This window comes from Salvelinus fontinalis, chromosome 3, assembly GCF_029448725.1.
Source record: "Salvelinus fontinalis isolate EN_2023a chromosome 3, ASM2944872v1, whole genome shotgun sequence".
Lineage (NCBI taxonomy): Eukaryota > Metazoa > Chordata > Actinopteri > Salmoniformes > Salmonidae > Salvelinus > Salvelinus fontinalis.
The window spans coordinates 634,526-646,995 of record NC_074667.1 but is presented as its reverse complement, the minus strand read 5'-3'; the positions used below and the strand labels follow the sequence as shown (position 1 = coordinate 646,995).

Here is a 12,470-nt window from a genome sequence, read left to right as displayed (position 1 = left end):
GAGAGGAGAGATGGTTGAGGGAAAGAGAGGAGGGGAGAATAGTCAAGTTTAATGTAGAGGAGAGGAGAGGACAGAGAGGAGAGATGGTTGAGGGAAAGAAAGCTGTTCATCTGACCTGGTAACCCCCCGTCACACTACACACTCTGACCTGGTAACCCCCGTCACACTCTGACCTGGTAACCCCCGTCACACTACACACTCTGACCTGGTAACCCCCCGTCACACTACACACTCTGACCTGGTAACCCCCGTCACACTCTGACCTGGTAACCCCCGTCACACTACACACTCTGACCTGGTAACCCCCCATCACACTACACACTCTGACCTGGTAACCCCCGTCACACTCTGACCTGGTAACCCCCCGTCACACTACACACTCTGACCTGGTAACCCCCCGTCACACTACACACTCTGACCTGGTAACCCCCCGTCCCGCTCTGACCTGGTAACCCCCCGTCACACTACACACTCTGACCTGGTAACCCCCCGTCACACTACACACTCTGACCTGGTAACCCCCCGTCCCGCTCTGACCTGGTAACCCCCCGTCCCACTCTGACCTGGTAACCCCCGTCACACTACACACTCTGACCTGGTAACCCCCGTCACACTACACACTCTGACCTGGTAACCCCCGTCACACTACACACTCTGACCTGGTAACCCCCCGTCACACTACACACTCTGACCTGGTAACCCCCCGTCACACTACACACTCTGACCTGGTAACCCCCGTCACACTACACACTCTGACCTGGTAACCCCCCGTCACACTACACACTCTGACCTGGTAACCCCCGTCACACTACACACTCTGACCTGGTAACCCCCCGTCACACTACACACTCTGACCTGGTAACCCCCCGTCACACTACACACTCTGACCTGGTAACCCCCCGTCCCGCTCTGACCTGGTAACCCCCCGTCACACTACACACTCTGACCTGGTAACCCCCCGTCACACTACACACTCTGACCTGGTAACCCCCGTTACACTACACACTCTGACCTGGTAACCCCCCGTCACACTACACACTCTGACCTGGTAACCCCCCGTCACACTACACACTCTGACCTGGTAACCCCCCGTCACACTACACACTCTGACCTGGTAACCCCCGTCACACTACACACTCTGACCTGGTAACCCCCCGTCACACTACACACTCTGACCTGGTAACCCCCCGTCACACTCTGACCTGGTAACCCCCCGTCACACTACACACTCTGACCTGGTAACCCCCCGTCACACTCTGACCTGGTAACCCCCCGTCACACTACACACTCTGACCTGGTAACCCCCCGTCACACTACACACTCTGACCTGGTAACCCCCCGTCACACTACACACTCTGACCTGGTAACCCCCGTCACACTATACACACTGACCTGGTAACCCCCGTCCCACTCTGACCTGGTAACCCCCCGTCCCACTCTGATCTGGTAACCCCCCGTCCCACTCTGACCTGGTAACCCCCCGTCCCACTCTGACCTGGTAACCCCCATCACACTACACACACTGACCTGGTAACCCCCCGTCCCACTCTAATCTGGTAACCCCCCGTCCCACTCTGACCTGGTAACCCCCCTTCACACTCTGACCTGGTCACCCCCCCTCCCACTCTGACCTGGTAACCCCCGTCCCACTCTGACCTGGTAACCCCCCGTCCCACTCTGATCTGGTAACCCCCCGTCCCACTCTGACCTGGTAACCCCCCGTCCCACTCTGACCTGGTAACCCCCATCACACTACACACTCTGACCTGGTAACCCCCCGTCCCACTCTGACCTGGTAACCCCCCGTCCCACTCTGACCTGGTAACCCCCCGTCCCACTCTGACCTGGTAACCCCCCGTCCCGCTCTGACCTGGTAACCCCCCGTCACACTACACACTCTGACCTGGTAACCCCCCGTCACACTACACACTCTGACCTGGTAACCCCCCGTCCCGCTCTGACCTGGTAACCCCCCGTCCCACTCTGACCTGGTAACCCCCGTCACACTACACACTCTGACCTGGTAACCCCCGTCACACTACACACTCTGACCTGGTAACCCCCGTCACACTACACACTCTGACCTGGTAACCCCCCGTCACACTACACACTCTGACCTGGTAACCCCCCGTCACACTACACACTCTGACCTGGTAACCCCCGTCACACTACACACTCTGACCTGGTAACCCCCCGTCACACTACACACTCTGACCTGGTAACCCCCGTCACACTACACACTCTGACCTGGTAACCCCCCGTCACACTACACACTCTGACCTGGTAACCCCCCGTCACACTACACACTCTGACCTGGTAACCCCCCGTCCCGCTCTGACCTGGTAACCCCCCGTCACACTACACACTCTGACCTGGTAACCCCCCGTCACACTACACACTCTGACCTGGTAACCCCCGTTACACTACACACTCTGACCTGGTAACCCCCCGTCACACTACACACTCTGACCTGGTAACCCCCCGTCACACTACACACTCTGACCTGGTAACCCCCCGTCACACTACACACTCTGACCTGGTAACCCCCGTCACACTACACACTCTGACCTGGTAACCCCCCGTCACACTACACACTCTGACCTGGTAACCCCCCGTCACACTCTGACCTGGTAACCCCCCGTCACACTACACACTCTGACCTGGTAACCCCCCGTCACACTCTGACCTGGTAACCCCCCGTCACACTACACACTCTGACCTGGTAACCCCCCGTCACACTACACACTCTGACCTGGTAACCCCCCGTCACACTACACACTCTGACCTGGTAACCCCCGTCACACTATACACACTGACCTGGTAACCCCCGTCCCACTCTGACCTGGTAACCCCCCGTCCCACTCTGATCTGGTAACCCCCCGTCCCACTCTGACCTGGTAACCCCCCGTCCCACTCTGACCTGGTAACCCCCATCACACTACACACACTGACCTGGTAACCCCCCGTCCCACTCTAATCTGGTAACCCCCCGTCCCACTCTGACCTGGTAACCCCCCTTCACACTCTGACCTGGTAACCCCCCCTCCCACTCTGACCTGGTAACCCCCGTCCCACTCTGACCTGGTAACCCCCCGTCCCACTCTGATCTGGTAACCCCCCGTCCCACTCTGACCTGGTAACCCCCCGTCCCACTCTGACCTGCTAACCCCCCGTCCCACTCTGACCAGGTAACCCCCCGTCCCACTCTGACCTGCTAACCCCCCGTCCCACTCTGACCTGGTAACCCCCCGTCCCACTCTGACCTGGTAACCCCCCGTCACACTCTGACCTGGTAACCCCCCGTCACACTCTGACCTGGTAACCCCCCGTCACACTCTGACCTGGTAACCCCCCGTCACACTCTGACCTGGTAACCCCCCGTCCCACTCTGACCTGGTAACCCCCCGTCCCACTCTGCCCTGGTAACCTCCCGTCCCACTCTGACCTGGTAACCCCCCTTCACACTCTGACCTGGTAACCCCCCGTCCCACTCTGACCTGGTAACCCCCCGTCCCACTCTGACCTGGTAACCCCCCGTCCCACTCTGACCTGGTAACCCCCCGTCACACTCTGACCTGGTAACCCCCCGTCACACTCTGACCTGGTAACCCCGATCACACTACACTCTGACCCGGTAACCCCCCGTCCCACTCTGACCCGGTAACCCCCCGTCCCACTCTGACCTGCTAACCCCCCGTCCCACTCTGACCTGGTAACCCCCCGTCCCACTCTGCCCTGGTAACCTCCCGTCCCACTCTGACCTGGTAACCCCCCTTCACACTCTGACCTGGTAACCCCCCGTCCCACTCTGACCTGGTAACCCCCCGTCCCACTCTGACCCGGTAACCCCCCGTCCCACTCTGACCCGGTAACCCCCCGTCCCACTCTGACCCGGTAACCCCCCGTCCCACTCTGACCCGGTAACCCCCCGTCCCACTCTGACCCGGTAACCCCCCGTCCCACTCTGACCTGGTAACCCCCCGTCCCACTCTGACCTGGTAACCCCCCGTCCCACTCTGACCTGGTAACCCCCCGTCCCACTCTGACCCGGTAACCCCCCGTCCCACTCTGACCCGGTAACCCCCCGTCCCACTCTGACCTGGTAACCCCCCGTCCCACTCTGACCTGGTAACCCCCCGTCCCACTCTGACCTGGTAACCCCCCGTCCCACTCTGCCCTGGTAACCCCCCGTCCCACTCTGCCCTGGTAACCTCCCGTCCCACTCTGACCTGGTAACCCCCGTCACACTCTGACCTGGTAACCCCCGTCCCACTCTGACCTGGTAACCCCCATCACACTACACACTCTGACCTGGTAACCCCCCGTCCCACTCTGACCTGGTAACCCCCCGTCCCACTCTGACCTGGTAACCCCCCGTCCCACTCTGACCTGGTAACCCCCCGTCACACTCTGACCTGGTAACCCCCCGTCACACTCTGACCTGGTAACCCCCGTCACACTCTGACCTGGTAACCTCCCGTCCCACTCTGACCTGGTAACCCCCGTCACACTCTGACCTGGTAACCCCCGTCCCACTCTGACCTGGTAACCCCCATCACACTACACACACTGACCTGGTAACCCCCCGTCCCACTCTGACCTGGTAACCTCCCGTCCCACTCTGACCTGTTAACCCCCATCACACTACACACTCTGACCTGGTAACCCCCCGTCCCACTTTGACCCGGTAACCCCCCGTCCCACTCTGACCCGGTAACCCCCCGTCACACACTGACCCGGTAACCCCCCGTCCCACTCTGACCCGGTAACCCCCCGTCCCACTCTGACCTGGTAACCCCCCGTCCCACTCTGACCTGGTAACCCCCCGTCCCACTCTGACCTGGTAACCCCCCGTCCCACTCTGACCTGGTAACCCCCCGTCCCACTCTGACTTGGTAACCCCCTGTCCCTCTCTGACCTGGTAACCCCCCGTCCCGCTCTGACCTGGTAACCCCCCGTCCCGCTCTGACCTGGTAACCCCCCGTCCCGCTCTGACCTGGTAACCCCCCGTCCCGCTCTGACCTGGTAACCCCCCGTCCCACTCTGACCTGGTAACCCCCGTCCCACTCTGACCTGGTAACCCCCCGTCCCAATCTGACCTGGTAACCCCCCGTCCCACTCTGACCTGGTAACCCCCCCCCCCCCCCCTTCTTCTAGAAGCCTGTCAGCTCAACCTTCACACATTACCCGTTACCCTGACAACTGACTACCGACTACTGTGGGTAACCCCCATTACATTACACTGACTACTGTGGGTAACCCCCATTACATTACACTGACTACTGTGGGTAACCCCCATTACATTACACTGACTACTGTGGGTAACCCCCATTACATTACACTGACTACTGACTACTGTGGGTAACCCCCATTACATTACACTGACTACTGTTGGTAACCCCCATTACATTACACTGACTACTGTTGGTAACCCCCATTACATTACACTGACTACCGACTACTGTGGGTAACCCCCATTACATTACACCGACTACTGTTGGTAACCCCCATTACATTACACTGACTACCGACTACTGTTGGTAACCCCCATTACATTACACTGACTACTGACTACTGTTGGTAACCCCCATTACATTACACTGACTACCGACTACTGTGGGTAACCCCCATTACATTACACTGACTACTGTGGGTAACCCCCATTACATTACACTGACTACCGACTACTGTTGGTAACCCCCGTTACATTACCCTGACTACTGACTACTGTGGGTAACCCCCATTACATTACACTGACTACTGACTACTGTGGGTAACCCCCATTACTTTACACTGACTACTGTGGGTAACCCCCATTACATTACACTGACTACCGACTACTGTGGGTAACCCCCATTACATTACACTGACTACCGACTACTGTGGGTAACCCCCATTACATTACACCGACTACTGTGGGTAACCCCCATTACATTACACTGACTACTGACTACTGTGGGTAACCCCCGTTACATTACCCTGACTACTGACTACTTATACTAGAAGATTTACCATCACAAAGCTGTCACTTAGTGACCCCCTGAGACAGTGTGTGTGTGTGAGTGTGTTTGTGCGAGTGCACCTGGGTGTGTGTACGTCACAGTCTTCCTGTGTGTCCAGTCTGTGAGGGAATGTACCCCAGGATGTGATGACGTGATTGGTGGATTGGCATTCCGCATGCAGCCTCGTCTCTGGTTGGCTGAGGTGACTTCCGTGTGACGTCCCACATTCTAATCCACCAACCATCAATTTCCTTTAACTAGAAATACAGATGAGGAGGAGGGAGAGGGAGAGGAGGAGGAGGGAGAGGAGGAAGGAGAGGGAGAGGAGGAGGAGGGGAGGGAGAGGAGGAGAGGGGGAGGGAGAGGAGGAAGGAGAGGAGAGGAGGAAGGGAGGGAGGGGAGGGAGAGGAGATGAGGAAGGAGAGGAGGAGGAGGAAGGAGAGGAGGAGGAGAAGAGGGTGAGTAGTAGGAGAGGGAGAGGAAGAAGGGGGAGGAGGAGGAAGAAGGGGAGGGAGAGGAGGAGTAAGGAGAGGAGAAGGAGTAGGGAGAGAAGGGAGAGGAGAGGTAGAGGAGAGGAGAGGTAGAGGAGAGGGAGGGAAGGAGAGGGAGGGAAGGAGAGGGAGGGAAGGAGAGGGAGAGGAGGAGGAGTAAGGAGAGGAGAAGGAGTAAGGAGAGGAGAAGGAGTAAGGAGAGGAGAAGGAGTAAGGAGAGGAGAAGGAGTAAGGAGAGGAGTAAGGAGAGGAGAAGGAGTAAGGAGAGGAGAAGGGAGAGGAGTAAGGAGAGGGAGGGAGAGGAGTAAGGAGAGGGAGGGAGAGGAGTAAGGAGAGGGAGGGAGAGGAGTAAGGAGAGGGGTAAGGAGAGGGAGGGAGAGGAGTAAGGAGAGGGAGGGAGAGGAGTAAGGAGAGGGAGAGGAGTAAGGAGAGGAGAAGGAGAGGAGTAAGGAGAGGAGAAGGAGAGGAGTAAGGAGAGGAGAAGTAGAGGAGAGGGAGGGAAGGAGAGGAAGAGGAGGAAGGAGGAAGAAGGGGGAGGGAGAGGAGGAAGAAGGGGGAGGGAGAGGAGGAAGGAGAGGGAGAGGAGGAGGAGGAGTAAGGAGAGGAGATCGGAGGAGTAAACAGAGGAGAAGGAGGAGTAAGGAGAGGAGGAGTAAGGAGAGGAGTAAGGAGAGAAGGGAGAGGAGTAAGGAGAGGGAGGGAAGGATAGGGAGAGGAGGAAGGAAGGAGAGGGTGAGTAGTAGGAGAGAGAGAGGAGGACATGGGGGAAAGGAGGTAGGAGAGGGAGAGGAGGAGGAGGAAGGAGAGGGTGAGTAGTAGGAGAGAGAGAGGAGGACATGGGGGAAAGGAGGTAGGAGAGAGAGGAGGACATGGGGGAAAGGAGGTAGGAGAGGGAGAGGAGGAGGAGGAAGGAGAGGGTGAGTAGTAGGAGAGAGAGAGGAGGACATGGGGGAAAGGAGGTAGGAGATTGAGAGGAGGAGGAGGAAGGAGAGGGTGAGTAGTAGGAGAGAGAGGAGGACATGGGGGAAAGGAGGTAGGAGAGGGAGAGGAGGAGGAGGAAGGAGAGGGTGAGTAGTAGGAGGGAGAGGAGGACATGGGGGAAAGGAGGTAGGAGAGGGAGAGGAGGAGGAGGAAGGAGAGGGTGAGTAGTAGGAGAGAGAGGAGGGCATGGGGGAAAGGAGGTATGAGAGGGAGAGGAGGAGGAGGAAGGAGAGGGTGAGTAGTAGGAGAGAGAGAGGAGGGCATGGGGGAAAGGAGGTAGGAGAGGGAGAGGAGGCGGAGGAAGGAGAGGGTGAGTAGTAGGAGAGAGAGAGGAGGGCATGGGGGAAAGGAGGTAGGAGAGGGAGAGGAGGAAGGAGAGGGTGAGTAGTAGGAGAGAGAGGAGGACATGGGGGAAAGGAGGTAGGAGAGGAGGAGGAGGAAGGAGAGGGTGAGTAGTAGGAGAGAGAGAGGAGGGCATGGGGGAAAGGAGGTAGGAGAGGGAGAGGAGGAGGAGGAAGGAGAGGGTGAGTAGTAGGAGAGAGAGAGGAGGGCATGGGGGAAAGGAGGTAGGAGAGGAGGAGGAGGAAGGAGAGGGTGAGTAGTAGGAGAGAGAGAGGAGGGCATGGGGGAAAGGAGGTAGGAGAGGGAGAGGAGGAGGAGGAAGGAGAGGGTGAGTAGTAGGAGAGAGAGGAGGACATGGGGGAAAGGAGGTAGGAGAGAGAGGAGGACATGGGGGAAAGGAGCACCCTGGACTGACATAGTGAAGTTATTGTGTTGTTATTAAACAACAACTTGTTGATTTGATAAAGGTCAGGACTTGTTCATAACACGTTTTGGGGAGTCATGAATATGCTAACAGGCGTTGATAAGGTCCCTATTTGAATAAATCCACACACACACACACTGAGAACACACACACTATTTGAATAAATCCCTTTTTGAAGAAAAAACTTCCCACTTCTGACCTTTAAATGAAATATGATTCCTTTCCTGTGTTTTTCCTGCAATTGAAGAGAGGAAGGAGATAGTCAATGACATGGTGGTGCATGTTAATCATTACCCTCTGGGCCTAGTGCTCTCTTCTCTTCATCCGTCTCTCCCTCCATCCGTCTTCTGTCCATCCATCTCTCTTCTCTTCTCTCCCTCCATCTCTCTTCTCTCCATCCGTCTCTCCCTCTATCCGTCTCTCTCTCCCTCCATCTCTCTCTCCCTCCATCTCTCTTCTTTCCCTCCATCTCTCTTCTCTTCCTCCATCTCTCTCCATCCGTCTCTCTTCTCTCCCTCCATCTCTCTCTCCCTCCATCTCTCTTTTCCATCTGTCTCTTCTCTCCCTCCATCTGTCTCTCTCCCTCCATCTCTCTTTTCCATCCGTCTCTCTTCTCTCCATCCGTCTCTCCCTCCATCCGTCTCTCCCTCCATCCGTCTCTCCCTCCATCCGTCTCTTCTCTCCCTCCATCCGTCTCTTCTCTCCCTCCATCCGTCTCTCCCTCCATCCGTCTCTTTCTCCCTCCATCTCTCTTCTCTCCATCCGTCTCTCTCCCTCCATCTCTCTTCTCTCCATCCGTCTCTCTCTCTCCCTCCGTCTCTCTTCTCTCCATTTCTCTTCTCGCCATCTCTCTCTCCCTCCATCTGTCTCTCTTCTCGCCATCTCTCTCTCCCTCCATCTCTCTCTCCCTCCATCTCTCTCTCCCTCCATCTCTCTCTCCCTCCATCTCTCTTCTCTCCATCTGTCTCTCTCCCTCATCTCTCTTCTCTCCATCTGTATCTCTCCCTCCATCTGTCTCTCTCTCCCTCCGTCTCTCTTCTCTCCATCTGTCTCTCTCTCCCTCATCTCTCTTCTCCCTCATCTCTCTTCTCCATCTGTCTCTTCTCTCCATCTGTCTCTCTTCTCTCCATCTGTCTCTCTCCCTCCATCTGTCTCTCTCCCTCCGTCTCTCTTCTCTCCCTCCGTCTCTCTTCTCTCCATCTGTCTCTCTCCCTCCGTCTCTCTTCTCTCCCTCCGTCTCTCTTCTCTCCCTCCGTCTCTCTTCTCTCCTTCTGTCTCTCTTCTCTCCTTCTGTCTCTCTTCTCTCCATCTGTCTCTCTTCTCTCCATCTGTCTCTCTTCTCTCCTTCTGTCTCTCTTCTCTCCTTCTGTCTCTCTTCTCTCCATCTGTCTCTCTTCTCTCCATCTGTCTCTCTTCTCTCCATCTGTCTCTTCTCTCCCTCCGTCTCTCTTCTCTCCTTCTGTCTCTCTTCTCTCCATCTGTCTCTCTTCTCTCCATCTGTCTCTCTTCTCTCCATCTGTCTCTCTTCTCTCCATCTGTCTCTTCTCTCCATCTGTCTCTCTCTCCCTCATCTCTCTTCTTCATCTGTCTCTTCTCTCCATCTGTCTCTCTCCCTCCATCTGTCTCTCTCCCTCCATCTGTCTCTCTCCCTCCATCTGTCTCTCTCCCTCCGTCTCTCTTCTCTCCATCTGTCTCTCCATCTCTCTCTCCCTCCCTCCGTCTCTCTTCTCTCTCTCCATCGCTCTTCTCTCTCTCCATCTCCCGTCTCTCCCCCCATCTCTCTCTCCCATCTCTCTCTCTCCTCCCTCCATTTTCCCCTCCTGTCTCCCTTGTATCTCCGTGTTCCTCCTCTCCTTTCTCTTTCTCTCCCTCTATTTTGTCTTTCTTTATCCTTCTCTCTCCCTCCTGTCTCTCCCTCCTGTCTCTCCCGTCTCTCCCTCCATCTCTCTCCCGTCTCTCTATCCTTCTCTCTCCCTCCATCTCTCTCCCGTCTCTCCCTCCTGTCTCTCTATCCTTCTCTCTCCCTCACTGGCCTTTCTACCACAAGATAAAACATTTGTATGTAATGATTTCTATATAGTTGACATTATTTAGTGTTTATAGTCCGAGTTGAAGTAATATTAACTTGACATTCAGCAGACCCCATTATCCAAAGTGACTTAGTCATGGGGGTGCATACAGTCTTCAGATGGGGGGGGGGGACCAGGCGGGAATCCAACCCACAACCCTTGGCGTTCCCAGTGTCATACTCTACCAACGGAGCATCACATGACCACTGACTTCAGAGGGAAACGTTTTCATATTGCAATGTGTGTATGATGTTTAGGGATTCTTCAGTGTGGGACGGGGGGGAAAGAGACTACAGTAGAGACATTTTCACAGAAGTTGAGTGTATATGATGTTTATGGGTTCTTCAGCGTGGGACGGGGGGGAAAGAGACTACAGTAAAGACATTTTCACAGAAGTTGAGTGTATATGATGTTTAGGGATTCTTCAGTGTGGGACGGGGGGGAAACGACTACAGTAGAGACATTTTCACCGAAGTTGAGTATAACTTGATGGTCGTGAAGTCCTCGGGGCTCTAGAACACCGGCCCTGGTTCCCATGGCGCCCTCCAGGTGTGTGTGTGGTGGTGTGTTCAGGGAGAGAGATCTATATGGCAGAACTTTACAGATGGGCTTAGACACAGGAGGAGAGAAACAGAATGGGGGAGAGAGATGGACAAAGAGGGATGGTTGTGAATGGAAAAGTTGACTGGGCAGAAGAGGCTCTCTCTCTCTCCCTTCTCTTCTCTGTCTCTTCCTCTCCTCCCTGCATTTCTTTAATTACTTCCTCCCTCTCCTCCTCCCTTTGCGCTCCCTCCCCTCATTTCACTCTGAGCGGCGTGGTATTTATTTAATTAATCCACCCTGAATTTCTTCCCATTTCACCGACTCATCCCACCGCTCACACAAACAGGTTCCCATAAACAACAAACAACTTCTAAATTGATTTTCTTTCCTCACTTCTAAAGTTAATGCTCTCTCCCTCTTGACGCTGTGTGTGTGTGTGTGTGTGTGTGTGTGTGTGTGTGTGTGTGTGTGTGTGTGTGTGTGTGTGTGTGTGTGTGTGTGTGTGTGTGTGTGTGTGTGTGTGTGTGGGGTCCTACAACAGGGTTTTCTACTCCAGTCCAGGAGAGATGGGACATCATCCCAAAATCTCATTCCAACATCATGGTCATTAATATGGAGTTGTTCCCCCCTTTGTTGCTATAACAACCTCCACTCTTCTGGGAAGGCTTTCCACTAGATGTTGGAACATTGCTGTGGGGACCTGCTTCCATTCAGCCACAAGAGCATTAGTGAGGTCGGGCGATTAGGCCTGGCTCGCAGTTGGCATTCAAATTCATCCAAAAGGTGTTCGATGGGGTTGAGGTCAGGGCTCTGTGCAGGCCAATCAAGTTCTTCCACATCGATCTCGACAAACCATTTCTGTATGGACCGTTGCTTTATGCACGGGGGGCATTGTCATGCTGAAACAGGAAAGGTTCTTTGCCAAACTGCCACAAAGGTGGGAGCACAGAATCATCTAGAATGTCTTTGTTGTAGCTTTAAGGTTTCCCTTCACTGGAACTAAGGGGCCCGAACCATGAAAAACAGCCCCAGACCATTATTCCTCCTCCACCAAACTTTACAGTTGGCGCCATGCGTTAGGGCAGGTAGCGTTCTCCTGGCGTCCCCCAAACCCAGATTCGTCCGTCAGACTGCCAGATGGTTAAGCGTGATTAATCATTTCAGAGAATGTGTTTCCACTCCTCCAGAGTCCGATGGCGGTGAACTTTACACCACTCCAGCTTGGCAATGCATATGGTGATCTCAGGCTTGTGTGCGGCTGCTCGGCCATGGAAACCCATATCATGAAGCTCTTGTGCTGACGTTGCTTCCAGAGGCAGTTTAGAACTCGGTAGTGACAACTGAGGACAGATGATTTTTACGTGCTTCAGCACTCGGCGGTCCCGTTCTGTGAGCTTGTGTGGTCTACCACTACACGGCTGAGCCGTTGTTGCTCCTAGATGTTTCCACTTCACAGTAACAGCACTTACAGTTGACCGGGGCAGCTGCAGCAGGGCAGAAATTTTACAAACTGACTTATTAGAAAGGTGGCATCCTATGACGGTGCAACGTTGAAAGTCACTGAGCTCTTCAGTAAGACCATTCTACTGCCAATGTTTGTCTATGGAGATTGCATGGC

At 55.2% G+C, this 12,470-nt stretch overlaps 1 protein-coding gene across 1 annotated transcript in view; it reads left to right on the top strand.

Moving 5' to 3' along the window:
• The window catches only part of LOC129835008 (mitotic spindle assembly checkpoint protein MAD1-like), a 122,544-nt gene that overhangs the window by 105,453 nt on the left and 4,621 nt on the right, over positions 1–12,470 (top strand). The gene's annotated exons all lie outside the window — the stretch shown is intronic.